General features: G+C 41.9%; 1 protein-coding gene across 15 annotated transcripts in view; it reads right to left on the reverse strand.

Moving 5' to 3' along the window:
* The window catches only part of ZMYND11 (zinc finger MYND-type containing 11), a 106,049-nt gene extending 85,121 nt beyond the window's left edge, over nucleotides 1-20,928 (reverse strand). For 4 of the 15 annotated variants that reach the window (XM_084872487.1, XM_084872503.1, XM_084872499.1 and 1 more), the window contains exon 1: nucleotides 20,558-20,790. The gene's annotated coding sequence lies outside the window, so the exon portion shown is untranslated. Of the gene's footprint in view, nucleotides 1-20,044; nucleotides 20,202-20,557; nucleotides 20,791-20,814 lie in introns of those variants that run through there. The other 11 variants (XM_084872496.1, XM_084872488.1, XM_084872492.1 and 8 more) reach the window with 5 other exon arrangements.
* Nucleotides 20,929-23,290: the final 2,362 nt, after the last annotated feature.

Consider the following 23,290-nt stretch of genomic DNA (forward strand, 5'->3'; position numbering starts at 1 on the left):
TACACACCTAAACTGCTGCCTTGCAATTTCAAAACTACAACTAAAGGCAGAATGGACATCACCCAGAATCGCAAAAATGCTGGCAAAGTGAGAATTCTACAACTAGAAGGAAAGAAAAAAGCTCACGAAGAATCAGAGGAGCTGCGAAGGACTGAGGTATGGAAACATGCACCCAGAGAGGAAGGGCGAGAGTGCCTGGCTGGCATTCTCTGACAGGAGGGGAAAGGTAGCCCCAAATGCACTGAAACCCAGTCCGATTATACTGAACTCAGGTTCCAGGCGAAACCCTGTGGACCCATATGGGGGGAGGGAGTCTGGACTGTCAGGTACAGGGAAAGGCACACGGAGACTCGAAGACTCGGGGAAACCACAGCGGGCAAGGGTCTGGAGGCGTGCATGCGGAGAGAAGACTAACTGCTGAGTTTGCCGCTAGCTCTCCCTAGCAGTAGAGAGTCGGAAGCTCCTGACTACACTGAACCCCAGTTCCGGACAAGCCTGGGGGAAACTGGACTGTTAGGCAGAAGCTCAGGGGAGCCGCAGAAGGCAGAGGTCTGGAGGCGCACACACAAGGGCAGGGCTGACGGGAAGCCAAGACTGTCTCCTCAGCCCTGAGACTCTGCCCCCTCCAACCTAAGCATAGAGGCTTTTGCAATGTTGCACGTCTGGTCCCAGCACAGGTCTCCTTTCGTAGACACTGCTGATATATATAGCCAATTGACCTGGAGATCAATTCCTCCCAGTGATACCAACAACAACCAAGATTTAACTACAACAAAGCTGTACACACAGACCACAAAAAGGTACACCAATAGTGTCTACCTCAGGTGACTGGAGGCTGAGCCACTGGGCTATATAGGAAACCTAGCACACAAAGCTACCCTCTACCAACTCAGGGAAGCGGTGAAAATGCGGAGACAAAGTAACAGATCACAAACTAAAGAAATGGAGGGAAAAAACCACGACTGTATCTAGAATTCAAAACCATGGTTATAAAGTTTTTCAAAAATTTCCTAGAAAAGGCTGATAAATTTAGCCAGACCCTCAAAAATATAAAGAAGGACCAACTAGAAATTGAACATACACTGACTGGGGGGGAAAAATTATACAGAGACCCAACAGCGGACTAGAGGATCGCAAGAATCAAGTCAAAAATTTGAAATACAAAGAAGCAAAAAACACTCAACCAGGAAAGCAAAAAGAAAAAAGAACCCAAAAAGTTGAAGATAGTGTAAAAAGCCTCTGGGACAACTTCAAACATACCAACATCAGAATAATGGGGTGCCAGAAGATGAGAGAGAGCAAGATACTGAAAACATATTTGAAGAAATAATGACTGAAATCTTTCCCCACCTGGTAAAAGAAAAATACTTTCAAGTCCAGGAAGCACGCAGAACCCCAAACAAAAGGAATTCAAAGAGGACCACACCAAGACACATCATAATTAAAATGCCAAGAGCAAAAGACAAAGAGAGAATAATAAAAGCAGCAAGAGAAAAACAGTTAATTACCTACAAGGGAGCACCCATACAATTGTCAGTTGATTTCTCAACAAAAACTATGCAGGCCAGACAAGAGTGGCAAGAAATATTCAAAGTGATGAAAAGCAAGAACCTATAAGGAAGATTGCCCAGCAAAGCTATCATTCAGAATTGAAGGTCAGAAAAGAGCTTCACAGATAAAAAAAAGCTAAAGGAGTTCATCCCTGCCAAACCAGTATTATATGAAAAGCAGAAAGGTATTCTTCAAGAAGAGGAAAAAAAGAAGAAAGTAAAGATAAAAATTATGAACAACAAATACAAATCAATAAGTGAACCTAAAAATCAAGTGACTTAAAAATCTGAGGAACAGAATAAACTGTGAATATAATAGAATCAGGGGCATATAAAGGGAGTGGACTGATAATTACCAGTGGAAAGGGGTACGGGGCGGGGGGAGGGGGGGGAGGAGAAGCAGGAAGAGACTGGACAAAAATCATATACCTATGGATAAGGACAGTGGTGGGGGAAGGTAAGGGCAGAGGGTGGGGTGGGAACCAGGTAGAGGGGAGCTATGGGCAGGAAAAGAAGAAATTACTGTAATAATCTGATCAATAAACATTTATTAAATTTTTAAAAATCAACAAAGGACAAAAGCTGGAGAGGATGCAGAGAAAAAGGAACTTTCTTACACTGCTGGTAGGAATGCAGACTGGTGCAGCCACTGTGGAAACCAGTATGGTGTTTCCTCAAAAAATTAAAAATAGAACTTCCATTTGACCCAGTAATCCCACTTCTAGGAATATATCCCAAGAAATCAAAAACACCAGTCAAAAAGGACATATGCACCATATTCACAGCAGCACAATTTACAATAGCTAAAATTTGAAAATAGCCTAAGTGCCCATCAGCAGATGAGTGGATTAGAAAACTACTCACATCTATGTAATGGAATACTAGCTGCTGTAAAAAAGGAATTCTTACCATTTGCAAAAACATGGATGGAACTGGAGAGCATTATGCTAAGTGAAATAACTCAGAGAAGGATAAATATCACATGATCTCACTTATTAATGGAATATAATGAACAACATAAACTGGGGAGAGGTCATAAGAAAAAGGAGACTTATGTAATATTTTAAACAATAAATAATTTTTTTAAAGTTACATTGCAGAAAATATTAACTCTAGTAACCACTGGGGGAAACATCTATTCAAATGGCTTCAACAGGCAGCTGTATATGCCTCATTTATCAAAACTTCTACCCTGACCTCCTGCCCAATAAACAGTCTAGTGATTCTTATTATCTACAGAGCATTGCTATTTCATTGTTAGTCCAACAAGCTTGTCTACATCAGAGCCCCAAAATCCATATTTTCACTATGTTCAATTAACAAAAATAGTTGGGGTGTTTAATCCATGAGCTCAGTGGCGAGTTGCTGATGTGATTAGAGTGTATATTGAAATTTTGGCCATGGAAATGGTGGATCCTAGAGATGCTCTATAAGAGTAATTTTAGACTTGGGAAATAGAACATCTTCGCTCAAGGACGGTGGCTTGTTTGCCTCTGTGGAACTTATATGCTGGCGCCATCCCTGAAGTCCAACCTGAGAAGTGCACTCAAGTTTTCCACACTGCTGGTTTCTGATGGTATAAGCACCAGTCTGAGGTTAGGAGAAGATGGAATGAGATGTCCCAGCCCAGTAGTGAGGGGGGAAAAAATCAGGGCAAATTCCTCCTCCCATGTTTATACCATCAGCTCCTCTGGCTTTCAAGTCTTCAGACTTGAACAGGAACTTCACCACTAGCTCTCCCAAGTCTCCAGCTTGCAAATTATGGGACCTCTTAGCCTCTATAATCACATAGCAAATGTGTGTGTGTGTCCCCTACTGGTTCTAAGTCTCTAAAGAACCCTAACTAATACAGCTACTTTACACTAAGTTGATCAAAGTTGCTATGGTAGTCAGTGTTTTTCGCCAAGTATTTCTAATTCTTGTTCCAGGCACTGGCAGGACTGCACTTTCCCCCAATGCTCTAAAATTAGATTTGGCCATGTGACTAGACCTGGCATATGAAATCTGAGTAAAAGGGATTTACATTACTCTATTTTAGAAGATTTAGAAACTCTATAATTTGGTCTGCTTTCTTTTTATTTATGCCATAGGTAATGGGGATGTTGCAGATGGTGGCTGTCATTGTAGGTCCCAGTCATCTATGAGTGATATACCAATGAGCAAGAGTCACTGTTCCTTTTAGCCACTGAGACATGGAGTTCACATGTCATCCCAGCAAAATCTAACTGATCCTATCATAGAAAGTTAAGAAGATCCTATTTTTTTAAGACTTGAACCATGAAAAAGACCTACCCATGCAAAAGGCCAAAGAATTTGATTTAGAGGCAGACAGGACACTGGCTGGAATGTAGAGAGCAAGGACAACCATAGTGTGACAAGGGGCAGAGAGGTAAATTATGATCAGGCCAGGCAGGATCCAAAGGCCAGAGTAACTGGCTTATATTCCCTCATAATTTCAAGCAAGTGAGAGAATTTTAAACTTCAGTGGGGTAGGAGGAGTAACATAATCTGATTGAAGGTTATCCTTAGATTATAGATTTTAAGATGACAGTGCTACCCCCTACTCTAAAAGTAACAAACAAAAACATCTTTGATTTAAAAAAAAAAAAAATACTCTACAAAAAATGAAGATAATAGATGGATATAGGAATTTTAAATGTTTTGGCCAGAGGAAAATTAAATTTACATACAGAAAAGGTTATAAGAAGCAAGCCACATGCACAGAATTTGAGAAAGATTTGCAAACAGGATGCACCAGATATAGAAGTAATTATATATGTTGAATAAAGGTTATAATTTAATAGCCTCAATAAGCAATTAGGAGTCCTGGATCTGCAGTGCCATCAGATTCAGTCAGACAGCTACCCATTCTTAGCCCTGAGGGAACAGGAGATACAGCTATGAACAAGCTAAGCCAGAGAGACTGGACCCACCAACAGAGAAGTGGTGATAAACAGAATAGAACAGGGGGTTAGGGAAAGCTACAACATAAACTGTAAATAGCTGATAATACCTTTGTACTGACAAATTCCAGGGGCCTAACCTTAGGCTCAGGCAAGAGACCAAATGAAACATTCCTAGAGAAATTAAATTATCCCAGAAAAAGGACTTTTAGACACTGACATTTGAGGGAACCTAAAATCAAACAACAACAACAAAAAACAAAAAAACAAAAAAACAGCCTAATGGCTTCCTGAAATCCCTACCGTAAAGTCCATCCACAGAATTTTCAATTAGTTTTTCAATGTGCACAAACAGACAAGGTGCACCAGACATTTGAAAACAGCTTCTCAATGAAAAAGAGGTCATATCAAGCAAACAAAACAAAAAAAAAGGGGGAGGGTGGGAGTACTCAAATAAAATAGAAACAGTAAAGATATAAACATGTAAGAAAAAATATTGCAACTATGAAATCATAAATAGGATACTATTCACAGGAATAGTCAGAAAAAAATTAAATATAATTGTTAAAGCAATCTCCCCTAAAGAAAAATAAAAAATACAAGAAACACACAATCAGAGACCAGAGAAGAAAAAGTCATGTGATAAAATATCTGAATAGTAAAAGCTTTAGAAAAAAATTTGGAGGGGAGAGTATTATTCAAGAAAAATTCAAGAAAAGTAACTTGCACTGAATATAGGCAGTTACAGAGAGAAAGGGCCTGTCAAGGGCCCAGCTTGTGAATGGAAGAAGGCATAAAGCACACCAACTTAGAATGTCAAAACACCAATTGAAAAAGATGAGTTCCCAGGCTTCTGCAGCGGTGGGGAGAGGTCAGAAACCAAGATGTATTGGATTTCTCAACAGCAACGTGGAAGCCAGAAGATGAGTAAGTGCCTTGTAAATTATTTCAACCTAAATTTCTGTAACTATTCAAGTTATCAACTAGTGAACACTGAATAAAGAGATTTTTCAGTCACATAGATAACACCAAAATTTATGCCCTTTGCATTCTTTCTCAGGAGAAAATGAATATGAGATCCTGTGTAGTCCAGGAAACACTGAACCCAAGGAAGGAGGCAAATGGAATTCCTGAACCAGGAGCTCAACAGCTGAATCAGAGAAAAAGCACTAATGTTCCACCAGACAGGCTATCTATCCTCTAGAAAGTATCTGCTTTTGTTATTAACTTTTTAAAACATTATGAAAAAAGTCAAACATATACAAAAGTAGAATTATATGAACCTTTCATGTTTCAAATAATTAACATTTTGCAACACATTTTAAGGCTAAATTATTTTCCTAAAAATCCCCAAGACCTAGCTAGCAAATGTTCACTATTACACACAGCAATTTATCATTAATAGAAAATGACTAAATTATAAAATCAAAAACTTCATTATTTTTTAATCATTTTTTATTTTTCAATTACAGTTAACATACATTAATTTCAGGTATACACCTCACTGATTAGAAATTATACAGCTTACTAAGTGATCATCCCAATAAATCTTTTTTTAAATATATTTTATTGATTTTTTTACAGAGAAGCGAGAGGGATAGAGTTAGAAACATCGATGAGAGAGAAATATCAATCAGCTGCTTCCTGCACACTCCCCACTGGGTATGTGCCCGCAACCAAGGTATAATACATGCCCTTGACCAGAATCGAGCTTGGGACCCTTGAGTCCACAGGTTGACGCTCTATCTACTGAGCCAAACCTGTCAGGACAATACCCATTGTTTTTTAAGTCAGAAATTATGGGGCCTTCTCTTCCTGGTACTGGAACACTGGGTTTGGGGGCCTAGGATCCCTCACTCCTCAGGTGGGACCTCTACAGCCGAGATATCCCTCCCCATTTTTATCCCATTCTCTAACCCTCCTACCAGTCTCAAAATGGCTTCTTTAAATCCCAAGCTGTAGAAATTCTTTTCAGCTAAATTTCAGGCGGTTCTGTAGTTCAGTTGTAATTGTGATGTGATTGTCAGAGGATGCAAGCACCCCATTTACCTACACTGCCATCTTGACCAAAAGCCCCAAACAACTCTTTATAATATCCTTCCCTCCCATCTATTACCAAAGGACTGGTATCTAATATCAAAGGAATTATTATATACTAAATCATAGATTATAAACTCTCAAATATCAATGCAAAAATCTGCCCCTACATAACCTAAATATTAAGTATTATTACAGTATTTTTTATGTTTGTTTTAATCCTTATCAGAGGATATGTTTTTCATTAATTTTAGAGGGAAAGCAAAGGAGAGGGAGATGGACAAAAAGCGAAGGAGAATCATTAATGTGAGAAACATCAATTGGATGTCTCCAACCAGGAATCTAAACTGTAACTTGCGTATGTTTCCTGAATGGGAATCAAATCCAAGACCCTTCAGTATACAGGATGACGTTCTAACCAACTGAACCACACTGGCCAGGGATATGTTTGTATTTTTAATTTTACTATAATCATCTGTGCTTTTAATAAGTAATCATATCCTGGATATTTATGAAAACTCAAGACAAAATAATCACAAATATTCCTTTCAAGTGTAATCTACCAGTCTACTTCCAAATGTATGGTTTACACATTACCTAAAGGTTCATGTGAACTAGTTGTTTTGTTTAACCTACATAAGGGCCTTTAAACTAAAGTGTGTATATTTGTGATTATCATAAGAAATTTGTGATTAGTATTAATCACATGAAAAGGTAAAAACGTTTTCTAATTAAGTTAGTTACATGACTCATGTAATTAAAAAAATAAAATACAGTAATGCCTAGATTATCCTTTTCAAAAATAGGATGTATAAAATTTTCCAAATAAGTGATTGCTTTAAGCATTAAAAATGTCTTTAATAATGTTATTGGAAATCTAACATATAGTAGGCACACCCATACCTGCTTAATATATAGCAAACACATTTTCTTAATAACTCTGGGTCATTATCATATGCAGTGGTACATCAACTCTTCAGTAAGATACACAGGAGCTATCGGCCCCTACACCAAGATTCTCAACCCCTGGGCTCTTATGAGCCAGGTAACTTTGCTATGGGTGGTCCTGTGCACTGTAGGCTGCTAACAGCATTCCTGGCCTCTGACTACCAGGTGCCAATAGTATTCCCCAAGCATGACAATAAAAAATGGCTGAAGACATTGCCAAATGTCCCTTGGGAGAAAGGGGGTCAAACTCACTGGCTGCAAACCAAATGGTCATGCTTTTTATGTGTATTTGATTTTTGTAATTTTCTTTCTCCTCCCTCAATGTTCACCTCTCAATGGCACAGTAACCTCTTTTAAGTATGCATATTTCTCCAAGAATTCCCTTTTCTTTTAAAATTATTTTAAACAAAATATCAGAATAACTCTTTGGTCATAGTTGAAGAGAGAGGAACTTTCATCTGAATATAGGGTATGAGTTTTTGGGTCATGACTATTACAGATATTTAACCATTTCACCAATGCAAACGTCATCCAGAACAGCATGCATTTAGACTACCATTCCACATTTGAGAAGGATTTGGTTATTTTAAATATGTTTACTGATGAGGGAGGGAGGGAAGGAAAAAGGGAGGGAGGGACGAAGGGAGGGAGGGAGGAAGGGAGGGAGGGAGGGAGGAAGGGAGGAAGAGAGGGAGGAAAGCACCAATTGGCTGGATCCTACTTGCCCCCTACTGGGGATCGAACCCACAACCTGGTCAAATAGCTCTGACCCAGAATGGACCTCTCAGTGCATGGGACAAAGCTTAACTGAGCCACACTGGCCAGGGCAGAATTTGGTTATTTTATTCTCCATGCTATAGTATTGAATTGATATACAGCTCAAAGTTTATGATATCTTTGAAAAGGTATAAATATTTTATTAAATATGCAAAAAAAAAACCACCCTGAAATCTTACAATTATCTTACACATGTAAAGTGTATGGCAACAGTGGACACAAGCAACAGCAGACACTAACAATACCTGCCAGTAAATCTGGCACTTTCTACAGCCAAATTGTCAAATACTTGTTATTTTAATAAAATGTCAGTTTCTAAAGTACTTTAGAGTTTTAATTTGGGTAAAATGTTTCCCATAATCTCAGAAAGAGGTGTCAAAAAGCTTAGTTTCACTTCACATTCCTAATCAGTTTGTACTAACAACTTAGGGCAATGTGTTAAGAATTTTAAGGTCAGCCCTAAACAGTTTGGTTCAATGGATAAAGCATCGGCCTGTGGACTGAAAGGTCCCAGGTTCGATTCCGGCCAAGGGCATGTATTTTGGTTGCAGGCACATCCCCAGTGGAGAGTGTGCAGGAGGCAGCTAATCGATGTTTCTCTTTCATGGATGTTTCTCTCTATCCTTCTCCCTTCCTCTCTGTAAAAAAATCAATGAAAAACAATTTTTAAGAATTTTAAGGTAAAGGAGTAAGCTTACAGGTAATTAGGAAAGGGGGAAGAGACTGAGTCTCCAGAAAAACTTAAAAACAAACAAAAAAAACTATTAATGATTAATAAAGGCATAGTGTTTTCTAAAATAATCCCATGTCATCAACATTTAAAATGGCACAGCAAGACATGGCTCAACCCTGAAGGTTGCCAGAATAGCACCAAGAGAGCTCAATTCATCATGCCTCTGGTTAACCTTTATGTAGCTGGCAAATAACTTCCTTCACTTATGACTACATTTCTCAACTTTCTCCCTCTGTTTTTGAAGGTGGGGTGGTCAGGATAATACATGTTACTCTCTAGTCTGAGTAGCAGGTTTCCATAAAAAGGGAGAAAAGAGCGAAAATAATTCACTTGATTAGATTCTGCTTCAGCCTTTTTCCTCTTACAGAATAACTGCCCTCCTCCTAAGTAATATAATATATACAGTATACTTGGTGAAGTATAAAATTCTTCTCTAAATATATCAAAACATAACTTTCATATAGAAATATTAACAATGCTAAGCTATCAATACATTTATATTTTATTGTGTGTTCTTAAACTCTATATATTTAAAAAATAGTAACCTAACAAGCTAATACAAATGCTATTTAAGCACATGCAACACTAGTTTTAATCATAATTAAGAGACAGTAAAAGGTATTTCATAGCTCCCAACCCATCAATTCTTTCATTATTCTATGCTGTACTACCCAGGCCATTTAATCAGTCAGCATTTATTTACATTAAACAACAATTTTGGTTGCTAGGTGTACATATGCTGTGGGAGTGCAGAAAGGTACAGAAAAGGTTGTATTCCTTTACCTTAACTTGTAGGATTGTTATAATTTCCCTGAAGAACTGACATTTAACCTGAGGCCTCTAGTATATATAGAATTAGCAAAGTAGAAGTAAAAAAAGATTAAAGGTAGTACAGGAAACAGAGATCAGTTTATGTGAAGTTTCACACACCATTATAAAGGACTTGAGACTTTAACCTAATGGCAATGGGAAGTCACTGAAGAATTCAGCAGGTCAGAGGGATTAGACTCCCAACAGCTATTTAGAAGTTTAGTCTGTACCACCCATGGTAATTCCATCTTTCTAATCACCGGATATCAGGCTCAGCACCTGCTGTATGCCTCAATGAGGGGAAAAAGTGATAGAGGTACTTTTAGGACAGATGTCCTCAGTGGCCAGCAAACTCATTCATTGGTCAACAGGGCCAATATCAACAGTACGATTAAAATTTATTTTGAGAGCCAAAAACCAACTTCTGCTCATGAGCCATGACATTCAATTGCACTGTATGTGCGCGCCCACACGTGGTATTTTGTGGAAGAGCCACACTCAAGGGGCCAAAGAGCCACATGTGGCTCGTGAGCCGCAGTTTGACAACCACTGTCCTAGCTCCTATGAAATGAGTGCTATACAGTATGTATAGCACTGTACACATTAGGTATTATAAAGATACTAGTCGCCCGATGCACAAAGATTCATTCAAGAATGGGCCTTCCTTCCCCTGGTTGCTGGCACCACTTTTGCTCCACCTGGAGCCGCATTTCCGCTCCAGCCCAGAGCAGCCTTTCTGCCTTCCCACTCTGCCCAGAGGCCCAGAGCGGATGGGGTGTTGCGCAACACCTGCATAGTCACCATGGTGACAATGCAGACATCCTCCCCCCACTCAGAGCCTGTGCATGCAAATTAACCCACCAACTTTGTTGGGTTAATTTGCATAGTCACTCCTGATTGGCTGTAGGTGTCACAAAGGTACAATTAGCATGTTACTTTTTTATTCATGTAGATTTAAAAAGTCATTGTTGCCGAAGCCGGTTTGGCTCAGTGGTAGAGCGTCGGTCTGCGGACTGAGGGGTCCCGGGTTCGATTCTGGTCAAGGGCATGTGCATTGGTTGCAGGCACATCCCCGGTGGGGGGTGTGCAGGAGGCAGCTGGTCGATGTTTCTCTCTCATCAACATTTCTAGCTCTTTCTCTCTCTCCCTTCCTCTCTGTAAAAAAATCAATAAAATATATTTAAAAAAATAAAAATAAATAAATAAATAAATAAAAAGTCATTGTTTATAGGTCAAGGAATTGGGATGATAATTATTGGGGTAAAGTTTAAATAATAAAAGGCAATAGAATAAGGACTAGTTGAGGCAAACTTTTAAATGCTGTACAAGTTTAACCGTGGGCTCAGATGAAAACTGACGGAGATCTCAAATGCCAACTAATTTTAAATTAAATTTAAAGCTGACTTCAGCATTGGGTATGAAATAAGGAGGGGGGGGAAAGGATACTTGAACAAAAGTTATATGCCCAGCTACATGGCTCAGTGATTGAGCATTGACCTATGAACCAGGTCACAATTTGATTCCTGGTCAGGGCACATGCCTAGATTGTGGGCTTAATTCCCAGTGCGGGATGTGCAGGAGGAAGTCGATCAATGATTCTCTCTCATCATTGACGTTTCTATCTTCTCCCTCTCCCTTCCCATCTGAAATCAATAAAAATACATATTTAAAAACTTATAATATTTATACAATCAGTACTATTTATGTATTTTAAAAGCCACTTATTAGAAGAATAAACAGAATGACTGGCTAAAACAAAATTTTTACCTAGGGAAACAGGAAATAAGACTAAAAAGTTAGACTGAACCATTCAAAATATTATGAGACCTAGCTGGTGTGACTTAGCTGGCTGGGCACTGTCCTGTGCACAGGAAGGTTGCTGGTCTAATTCCCAGTCAGAGAAAATGCCCAGGTTGGGGGCTCAACCCCCCATAGAGGGTGTGCAGGAGACAGCTAACTGATGTTCCACACTCACATTAATGTTTCTCTCTCTCTCTCAAAATCAATTCTTAAAATATATACCAGTATATCACGAATGACAGAATTAAAAATCCATTGGGAGGGAAGGGGGAGAGTGCATGAAGAGAGGTTTACAATTATATCTTACTACCTAGTAGCAACTTCCAGGCCGCAGTGCAGGAAGAGCCTGACAAAGCCTGTAGCCTCCTGAATTGAGGAGACTAAGAGCAGAGACTAGTGGCCAGTTCTGTACACCCTAAACTTTTAAGTTCTATGAATCAGACTTCAGATCCTCTTCCCTCCCTATTATGATATTCAGGATTATTCTATGAAATTGTACCTCTAGTTAAGAACAAATACTGACTCATCATTGGTACATGTACAAAAACAATAATTTAATAAAAAACATATATTATTAAAAAAAATACTGACTCATAATAGCAAACCTTTTAACATTTCCACTCTATTCCTCAAGGTAAAAATTTACAAAATATTCTATTTAAAATGCAACCCTAACAGCACTAATTAATGTAATTCTTGAATGTATCTGGTAACTTAAAACTGAGAAAAAAATCTGACTTAACACAATTTAAAAACAGATAAAATCACCTGAGTATAACTAGGAAGAACAGTATAAAGACTGACATCAATTGGAAATCAGCTGTGGATGGCCTGTGCCATATGCTCAGAAAAGCAAATAAAATACGGCTGAGACCTTGTTAGAGAGTCCAGCTGAGGCCTCCGAGTCTCTCCCTCCTCCTTGACATCCCATCTGCTATGTAAAACTGATGGACACTGCATCAGAGATGAAGAGAAACCATGGTCATTATCAGGCACTCCACAGGTATACGGAACCACTCTGATGGCTCAGCATGGAAAGGTGTAGACATTGGTCATCAAAGTGACAGGGCTTCTTCCCTCAAACTCTTCTGGTACTCAGCTCAGACACTGAATCTGTCCCTGCAATACTCATGTCTCTGGGGAACAACCTGAAAGTGGAAATGACACCCTCAATCTGGAGGAATACCAAGGATCACCTGAAATCCAGACAAAGGCCAGGGTTAGCCAGACTGGTAAGGGCCTGAAAAAACTTTGCATGTGGTCTCAACCCTGCCTGCAGACACAACCCACGATGGTTGGCATGACTGTCTAGGGCAGTGGTTAGCAAATTGTGGCTCACAAGCTACATGCGGCTCTTTGGCCCTTGAGTGTGGCTCTTCCACAAAAATACTACGTGCGGGCGCACACATACAGGCACACATGTACAGTGCAATTGAAACTTCGTGGCCCATGCGCAGAAGTTGGTTTTCGGCTCTAAAAAGAAATTTCAATCGTTGTACTGTTGATATTTGGCTCTGTTGACTAATGAGTTCGCCGACCACTGGTATAGGGAAAGACATCCAAGTTCTGATACCTGTCAGCATCGAAAGCTTACTCCAACACCAGCAGGAACTTTAGGCCACTGCTCAAATTACGGAAAAGCCCAGACAATGGAACTGAGTGGCAGTTTATCTCCTGAATATCATTCTCTTCAGACCTGATGTAGGACTATCAGGAAACCCCAAACAACCCTACCTTTGATATCTACCTTCCAAGACCAGTAGAACTACAATATAGGAGCATTTTAGAGAAACTAAAAAAGACTCAAGGTTTTCCCCTAGGAAGCATTTATTTTTCAGATCAGCCTGCAGACTTAAGGGTCATGGGTTCGATTCCAGTCAAGGGCAAATGTCTGGGTTATGGGCTCCATCCTCAGTATGGGGTGTGCAGGAGGCAGCCGACCAATGATTCTCATCATTGATGTTTCCTCTCTCTCCTCCTCTCTCTCTGAAATCAATAAAAATATATCTTTAAAAGTAATAAGAAAAAAGAAAAAAAGAAACTTCGATATTCTTTAAAATATATTTTATTGATTTTTTACAGAGAGGAAGAGAGAGGAACAGAGTTAGAAACATTGATGAAAGAGAATCATTGATCAGCTGCCTCTTGCACACCCCCTACTGGGGATGTGCCCACAACAAATGTACATGCCCTTGACCGGTATCGAACCTGGGACCCTTCAGTCCGAAGGCCAACGCTCTATCCACTGAGCCAAACTCATTTCTGCAATATTATCCTTAAAAGACATAGAACAAAAGATCAGAGGGTACATCATTTTTTTATAAGTCATTTAAAAAAGGAATATTTTAAAGAAGGCATACATACCACAATCTACCTTAAAAATTTTTGAAAAAAATCAATAAAATAAAATAAGATTTTGAAACTCACAAGTTGAAAAAAACTTTTGTGATTTTAAAAAAGAGCCCACACCCATCTCCAGAGATTCTGATTTAATGTTTTTATTAAGGGAAAAATAGTAATTCAGAAGCTCAGTCATGATTGAGAGAGTTGTACTAATGGCACATCAGGTCACTCTTGGTTTCTAATGTATAAGCTAGAACCCCAAAGTATTTATTTAAAAGAATAAGATCCAGCCCAGCCGATGTGGCTCAGTGGTTGAGCATCGTTGCCTATAAGCCAGTGGTTGAGCATCGTTGCCTAAAATCACAGTTAGACTCCAGGTCAGGGCATATGCAGGGTTGTGGGTTCGATCCCTTATGTGGGGCATGCAGGAGGCAGCTGATCAATGATTCTCTCTCATCAATGTTTCTAGCTCTCATCACTCACCCTTCCGCTCTGTAAAATTCAATAAAATATATTAAAAATAAATAACTGTTTAATAAATGAATAAGATCTTAAAACATATTCTACCCATTGTAAAAATATAACATTTTAAAGTGATCTTATGAATTGGATCAATTATGAAGTAACTTCAACTTTATAGTATTTAAAACAGCCGAAACCGGTTTGGCTCAATGGATAGAGCGTAGGCTTGGAGACTGAAAGGTCCCGGGTTCAATTCCGGTCAAGGGCATGTACCTTGGTTGCGGGCATATCCCCAGTAGGGGATGTGCAAGAGGCAGCTGGTCGATGACTCTCTCTCGATGTTTCTCTCTATCTCTCTCCCTTCCTCTCTATACAAAATCAATAAAATATATTTAAAAGTATTTAAAACAAAACTAGTTTACCTATTATCCTATATAATAAAAGGGTAATATGCAAACTGACTAAATGGCAGAATGACCGGTCGCTATGACGCACACTAACCACCAGGGGTTAGACGCAGGAGCTTCCCCCTAGTGGTCAGTGCACTCCCACGGGGGGGGGGGGGGGGGGGGGTGACCACTCAGCCAGAAGCCTCTCCTGCCTCTGCGGCAGCACTAAGGATGTCCAACTGAGGGACCAGCCCCTGCCAAGTGCACAAGTTTCATGCACTGGGCCTCTAGTATTTAAATATTACTTAGTTCACACACAAAAATTAAAAAACTGTACACATTTTCAGGAACATTTTCCAACTAATGTATACCAGCACATAATGGGAACTTCTCATCACTGAATAGACAGACATGAATCAATATGATCCCTTATAAATGCTCATATAACAGTATTCCATTGCCGTTGTCATTTTTCTTTAATTTCACATAAAGTCAGGCAAACACTTAGCCATTTATTGAACAGAAAACATACCCCAAAAAATAGAATGAAGATCAACTAACTGTATAGTTACCAGATCCATATAAATCATAGTTTATAAAACTGAATTATTTAGAAATTTCCCTACTAAACACATAATGGATACACAAATATTTTTATTTTACAGATTATTTATGGTATTTCTAAGTAATTTTGATATTAAACACTGTACTGTAATTTCACAATAGAAACTAAATAAATTAGGAGTTTCTAAGTGGAAAAAAATCAATAATAGCAAGCAAAAAGATCTTTCTTTAAGGCAGTAGATATGTTTAAAATATTAGTTAAGACTATCATTCAGACTATACTACTGGATATCTTCATTTTTATCATTTCACTTCTTGTTACGGGGATTCTGTTATATGAATCACATTCTCTCACAGAACTCCTAGTTCATTCACTTCTCATTAGAGTGTGTGTGTGCTAGAAGGGGGTGTTTTATGAGGAGGTGAAACCTTCCATAATTAAAAAAAAGATTGCCATGTTTTAAGATGATCATGTGGGACAGGGTTTGCAAAGAAATTTGCAGTGACTAAGACATGGTAAACATATGTGATGAATATTATCATCATATACTTATTTTATATAATAAACCTGTGAACAACAAAACATTTCTAAAATCAAGGTCAAAGAAGGACATGTGAAGAACCTTCAGATCACTAGTGATCTTTACAGAATCACTGCACCAAAGCAGATTTAAACTGTTTTTGAAAAGTTGACAACACTAGTGCAAGGAAGTAAAGTTATCTAAGTCCTGGCCCGTGCTGTTCAGTGGAAAGACCATCAGCCCAAGCACTGAAGGTTTTCAAGTTCGATTCCTGGTCAAGAACACATATACCTGGCTTGTGGTTCACTCCTGCCCCTGGTAAGGGGGTGTGCTGGAAGCAACCAGTGGATGTTTCTCCCTCTCTCTCTTTTCTCCTCCTCCCTCACTCCCTCTTACACTATCTGAAAGGCAAAGGAAAAAATATCCTCAGGTGAGGATTAACAAAAAAGTTATCATGCAAGAGATACAGGCAAAAATTCAACTCACATCAGTTATTTTTTTACTTCTCAAAATTCCTAGTACTAGTAAAAATGTTGGTGATGGATTAGTTCCACAATGATCAAATGAAGAGGTGCCAAGAAGTTTCTTTATTTAGAAAGTCCATCTGCTTCAAGCAAATATAAAACATACAACCTGAAGCAGTTACAGATAGGGTGACAGATGTGTGAAAAGACAAAAATATTCCTTTAAAACCAATAGTGAAAATAAGAATGTTCACACTATGTAGTTCAATTACATATATTCTTCATCAAATATTAAGAAGTAATGCTAGGCAGTTGCCAGGGGCTGGAGAGAGGAGATGGGGAGTTAAGTGTTTAATGGATATGGAGTTTCTGTTTTATAAGATGAACAGAATTATGGAGATGAATGGTGGTTATGGCTGCACAGTAATGTTAATGTATTTAATTATCGCTGAACTGTACACCTGAATAATGTTAAGTTGGCAAATTTTATGTTATGCACATTTTACCAATTTTAAAAAGTTAAAGTAATCATAGAAAGATCCTTAAAATTGCTTCAAGTAAATGAGACCCAAGAAATATAACAAATGTTTATTTTCTAACCTGAGATAACTAAAAAGGAAAAAGAGATTCAGAGGTTTGCTACGACAAACTCAAATTATTAAGACAATAATATAATTTCAGAGCTTCACACCTTTCCACATTAAAGTCTCAGTAACACTGAATTTGTCTCAAATGAATTTAGTCCATAGTCATTTGAGTCGATAACCCTATAGTATTATTACTACTATTTTCCAGACAAGGAAACTGACACCAGGCATGACAAGTTTAAGTAATTTGTCCAAGATCACTTTGCTAATAAAAAAGAGGTGAGATTCAAACCCAAGCCATCTAGCCTCCACTTATGCTACTTCTCTAATTGGGGGGGGAGGGGGGGGAAATCTAATTACCCTCTAAAAGTATTCAATGTGAAGTCCAAATTAAGGTTTTCAAACAGTAAAAAGTTTTTAACTATTATTAAGTTAGACTATCCATTTTCTCCTTAATGTTTTTTTCTAGATATATTCTGCTTGTTTTTCCATGTGTAATTCAACTGAAAAATACATTAAGTAAAGAAAATCTGAAGCCAGAGGTTTAGGGCTCTAAGTAGTGTTAGACTGCATTTGATACTTCCATTGGAAACGTTAAAATACTTAATTAGCTTCATTAGTTGTCTCAGGTAAGGTATGCATGCCAAAGGTAGAAAGATTTCTATTATAGACTATCTGAACAACCCTTAAAGGAAAAGGGGATAGGGTTACAAAAGGGTGAGAGTTCACACACACACATGTCAATTCATAGAAACATGCAAGATGACATCCACTAAAGTACCAAGGTAATGATGTCCTAGGAATATTTAATATGAACTAAGGAGCTGAATTTTAACATTTAAATTTATATTGACTTTTCTTTGTAAAGCTGGAGGCACTTACATGCATTTTTTAAACACCTTGTAACAGGTAACTGCAAAAATAAGTCACCCAAGTACAGAATGTAAAAGGGACATTCAGTTTTCATATGAAAAACTAGGACAAAAAAAGTACATGCAAAAAATAAAAATCCTGTTAATCACCAGTAGGGTTAAGAAAAAATTTTATTGACTGTCATAATCACATCCCCTATCTTCTAATCCTTTATTCTCTAACCTGACCATCTTATAAAGAAGAGTCCAACAAAATAATGACTGTACCCAGCACTAATTAGCCAAAGACAAGAAAAGTTACACACCTGTACAAAACTCGTATTTCTTTTTAATCCTTATCCGAGGATATTTTATTATTTTGAGAGAGAGAGGGAGAGAAACATCAATTGGTTGCCTCCCATAAGCACCTGGACTGGGGTCAAACCCAGAACTTAGATATGTGTCCTGAATTGGGAACCCAAACTAAAACCTTTTGGTTTATGGGAGGACACTCCAACCAACTGAGCCACCCTGCCAGGGCCAAAACTCGTATTTTATCTCCTGTTTTGTGTACAAATTAGAATTCCAAATAATCAAAGGTGACTTTGCTAACCAGAAAGCATTGAAATTCCTCAAGTACAACCAAGACTACCTGATACTCTGGTTAACTTCTGACCATTAATTAATAAATGACCCCAAATCCCCAAAAGGTTATGTATGCATCCCATAATTACTATGCTACAACTACTACATCTTTTCAGTTTAAAAGAAAATAAGTAAATGTTGTACTCTGTGCCTTTCAACGGGCAGATTAAATTATTTTCAAGCAAGCTCTTGCCTCCATGGATAGGGCCTACTATAGGATGCAGAACGCCTGGGTGAGGCAGACCAGAGGACCCAGTACTGACACCTCAGAGTCAGGTGGCCCTCTCCAACCATCAGGCACTGGTCCTTGCACAGGCTACCTGGGCACCTGCTTTAAGCTCACAGACACACTAGAAAGAGATATAGAAACATCAAGGAGGAGAGCGAATCATTGATTGGCTACCACCTGCATGTGCCCCACTGGGGATGAAGCGCTGAAACCACACTGAGCCAGTCCTGCCAGTTCTCTTCTCCATATTTATGAGTATTTATTTTGTTTGTTCATTTATTTTGTTCGTTAAATTTCACACCTAAGTGAAAAGTATGGTATTTATTTTTTTCTCTGCTAACTTATTTCACTTAGTATAATACCTTCTAGGTCCGTGTGTGTGTGTGTGTGTGTGTGTGTGTGTGTGTGTATACACGGACATACCATATGTAACACAGGGTATCACATGCCCACACCAGGTACTATTCGGACACCAAACATAACACAGGGCACCATGGTACCACGTGCACACTGGGCACCATGTCCACACCGAGTATCACGAACACGGCATACAACATAGTGGGCACCCTGGACACACCGGGCATCACGAGCAAGACGTGTTAACAACACCAGGCGCCATGCACAATCGGGGACTCTGCGTTCGTGCCCACACTCATTACCACCACGCACACCCCCGGGGCCAGGCCCACACGGCAAAGCGCCTTCACAGCTGGTCCAGGAGAGACGTGGGGGGCAGTCCACGTGCAACCTGGGTCCCCGCGACGCTCCAGGAGCCCCCCGCCCGGCACAGGCTCTCTGGACGCCCCTGGAAGCGGTGACCCCCCTCTCCCCGCCCCCCCCCCTCCCCGCAAGCAGTCCCAGGGCCTGAAGGGCCTGAAAACGGCGAACGCCGCGCTGACCCCAGCCGCGGGGGACGCGGATCCAGCCTCGCCTAGATCTCGGGGGACCACCAGCCCGGCCTCGGACGTGGCTCCCAAAACACGAACGGCGCCTGCAAACGCCCCTTCCCGCCCTCCTCGCCCTCACAGGGCCGCGTCCCGAGGACCTCAAAGCGCGGCCGCGGGCCCCAAGGCCTGGCCGCTCGAGGAGGGCGGACCAGGCGGGCGACGCTCAGCCGACACCCCGGCTTCCCCGCCCGAGTAGGCCCCGCGCCGTCTCCCCGCTCCGGGCCTTCCCTCCCGGCCCGCCGCAGGCGGAGGGGCGCCGGCGGGACCCCCGCAGGCCCGGGCCCGCCGCACACAAAGCTCCGCGAGCGACTCGGGCCCATTGGCGAGAGGGCGAGCGGCGCTCACACCCGCCCGGAGCGCGGAGAGGCTGCAGCCCGGCCCGGGCTGCACAAAGCTCGGCGCCGACGCCACGGCCGCCCCCGCCCGCCCGCCCGCGCCCCGGTCCCCGCGCCCCGGTCCCCCACCGGCCGCACAGCCTTCCTACCATTATGCTCCGGCCCAGGCCTCCGCCGCGGCGCCCGCCGCCCTCCCCTCCGCGCCGGCCGCGCCGCCGCCGCCGCCGCCTCCCCGCGGGTCTGGGCCGCGGGCGCGGGGGGGCGGGGAAGAGGGGCCGCCGGCCTCCGCCTCCGCCCCCGCGGACTCGCCCTCCCGGCTCTCCCCCGCCCTCCGCCCCGGCTCCGCGGGCCCAGCCTCCGGCCGGCTCTCCCCGCCGCCCTCCTTCCGCGCGCCCGGCCTTCCCCTCCCCACGGCGTCTCCCCGGCTCCGGGGGCCCGGCCTCCCCGGCGTCGCCCCGCCGCCGCCCTCCTCCCCATTTCCCCGGGCCGGGCCGGGCGCGCTCCCCGGGGCCTCCCGCCGCCCCGGCCGCCCGGCGCTTCAGGGCGCCATGTTTACAGCCCGCACCGCGGCGAGCGCGAGCCGGGCCCGGGAAGCGCGGCGGCCGGGGGGTGCCGGCAGGGCCAGGGTTGGGGGGACGCGGAGGCCCCGCCGCCGCACTTACGGGGTCTCCTTGCCGAGCGGCGGGCCCGGGCGGGGCGGGAAGTTGGGGCGCCGCCGCCGCCGCTGGGAAAGTTTCCGTCCTGCGAGGACGCGGCGCTGCTCACATGGCGGCGTGTGCGCGGGCGGGCGGCCGCTCCGGGCCGCCTCCTCCGCCTCCGCCCGCCCCCGGGCTTTATTGTGCGGCGCCGGCCGCGCGGCGCGCTGGGCTCGGGCTCCCTCCCCGGGGCGGCCGGCGGCGCGGTGCACGCCCACACCCACCTTCCCAGCGTCCTGTCCGCCGCGCCGCTGCCCGGGTCGGCTCCAGCATATTCTCCGGCGCCGCACGGGCGCTCGGCGGCCCCACACGTGGAGGCGACGTACGTGCCGGCGCGCGGGCGCGGGCGCGGAGCGGGCGGCGCACAAAGGTCCCGGCCGCATTGTTCCCGCGGCCGCCCCGGCCCGCGGCTTGTTCCACCGCGTGCAGCGAGCCGGACTGCGGAGCCTTTGCGCGAGGCATTCATTTTTTTGTGTGGTGGTGGTGGTTGTTGCGTTAACCACATTGGGAAAGTGGTTTTAGGATCTTTGCAATTCTGTCCTCAAAGAGGATGGCGGGGCCAAGTCCCCGTTCTGTACATACACACACATAGGGCTTCGAGAGAGAACAGGGACCACCCATTGTCCGTGAGACAAAAACACTACAAATGTGCGCCGAGAGGACGAGGTTGGCTTTCTTAGTTTGTCCTTGGAGGTCTAACCAGAGGGGATCCCCCAATATATGGTTTAAGAAAGTCTCAGAGATAAGCCTACTTTTGCAGGTTCTACGCATTTCCACCGCCGCCCCCTCAAAAAAACAAAACAAAACAAAAAAACACCTTTCTTTCTCCACTAGGAGTTGGGATGGAAAAAGCCGATTATCAGCCAAAATTTCTTGATCTGATTCTCACGGGGCATAGGTACCTGAAAATCACTGGGAAGAGTCTGTCCACGTAATGTTGGGATTATAATCCAATTTATCGATCTTTTTTTTTTTTTTTTTTCATAGCTGGTCTCTAAGACTCAGAATTTAGAAATAAATGGGTGATGTTTGAATAGGTGTTCCATGGTGTACACCAATCAAAAAAAAAAAAAAGCAGTTATTCAGCCATCAATAGCCCTAGTTCTGATACATCACAAAGAGTTTTTGGTTATCTCAAGGAACATCACAAAATTATTTTAGTTTTTCAGATAAATAAAATACAGCAGATGGATTAAAGGGTTTCAGATAAAATCAAGCCAGATTTGAGTGCTGGAGCAGGAATTCTAACAATAAACAGCTTTAAGCACATCACCCTTTTTTAAAGTCGTCTACAAAACAAGACTCTCTGGCTCCACATGATTTCACTGTGGCAACATCGTCTATGCATAAAAGAAAGCTTACCTTTTAGGGGAAAAGTGACTGCATAACTCTATCTCAGGAAGATGCAAAGTTTGTCCCCTGCTTCCAGCACATGCTTCCCCTACTCGTTCTTCAGTTTCTGTTCACGTGTTACTTTTTTCCAAAAAGGACCTTCGTGAGCCCCCAATGTAAATTGGCCCTCTCTGTTTTTCTCCATAACACAAAATTGTTTGTAATGATATGTTTACTTTAGCGTTTAGAAACTGATTTGAGGGTTTGTTCTGCATAGCATGTTCAGGCATCCAATAAACGTGTTAAATGGAGAAATGCCACAGATAAAATTGGTGGTCTCATTGTACTTGACAGAGCACTGTCTAGATATTAGTGTTTTGCTCTTAAAAAAAAAACCCAATACCCGTAGCTCTGTCACTCAAGCATTGTAGTCCTTCTAAATGCATATTAATTAAAACCACATGTTAATTAGATGATGTTATACTTAGGCTAATAGTTCAAGGCTGTGGAGTAAAGGATCTTAGAAATGCAGTTCCCCCAAACCCTGGGAGAAGCCATGTAATGTGCTTCCTGCTCGCTGGGTGCATGTGTGTGGGTGTGTTCATAAAACAGAAGAGGTATACATACCTGAGTGTTTTGAAGCACATTAGTGCACTTTCCTCCTTTGCGCATCCATGCATGAAGTCCCTAGGGCATTCATGTACCTTGGAGGGCATTAGGATGGTCAGCGCAAGAATGTACATAGAAGGAAAGTTAATATTAAGGTGCTGACACTCCAAATATGAAATTTTAATCTTCAAGACAATTGGATTGCAAACAATTCTCTAAATTATTTTCTTTTTCATTTTCAACGTATTTAGAAACAGGTCTGGTGTAGCAGACCACTGACCTTCAGCACTCAGGACCAGGACTGGGGATGAAGTTAAGGAAGAAAGGAGACAGAAAGCTGGTAGTGAGGTGTGTAACTACCCATGGTTGGGCACTTTTGCCAAATACTTGGAACTCAGAAATATTTGGCATTCAGAACTAGTTGATAAATTAATGAATGCTGCTCATCACAATGTTATGTAATATCAACAAAATCAAATGGAAATAAGGTAAAAATCCAACATTAGAGACTGACAGTTGAAAAGGAATATTAAATTACATATGCATATGATTTCCATTTTGTTAAATATTAGAAGGAAGAAAATGACAACAATGTATATTTCTTTGGGTTACAGGCATTTTTTTTAAAATCTTTGTTCATAATCAGGTAAAAGATTACTAGTAACTAGCCTACAAGACTGGTTGTTCCCAGTATACAGAACGGTACCATGTAGAATGTACCGTTATAGAATTATATAGAATGCCTGAACATGCTATGCA

This window comes from Pipistrellus hanaki (genome assembly GCF_964339955.1).
Source record: "Pipistrellus hanaki genome assembly, chromosome: 1".
NCBI lineage: Eukaryota > Metazoa > Chordata > Mammalia > Chiroptera > Vespertilionidae > Pipistrellus > Pipistrellus hanaki.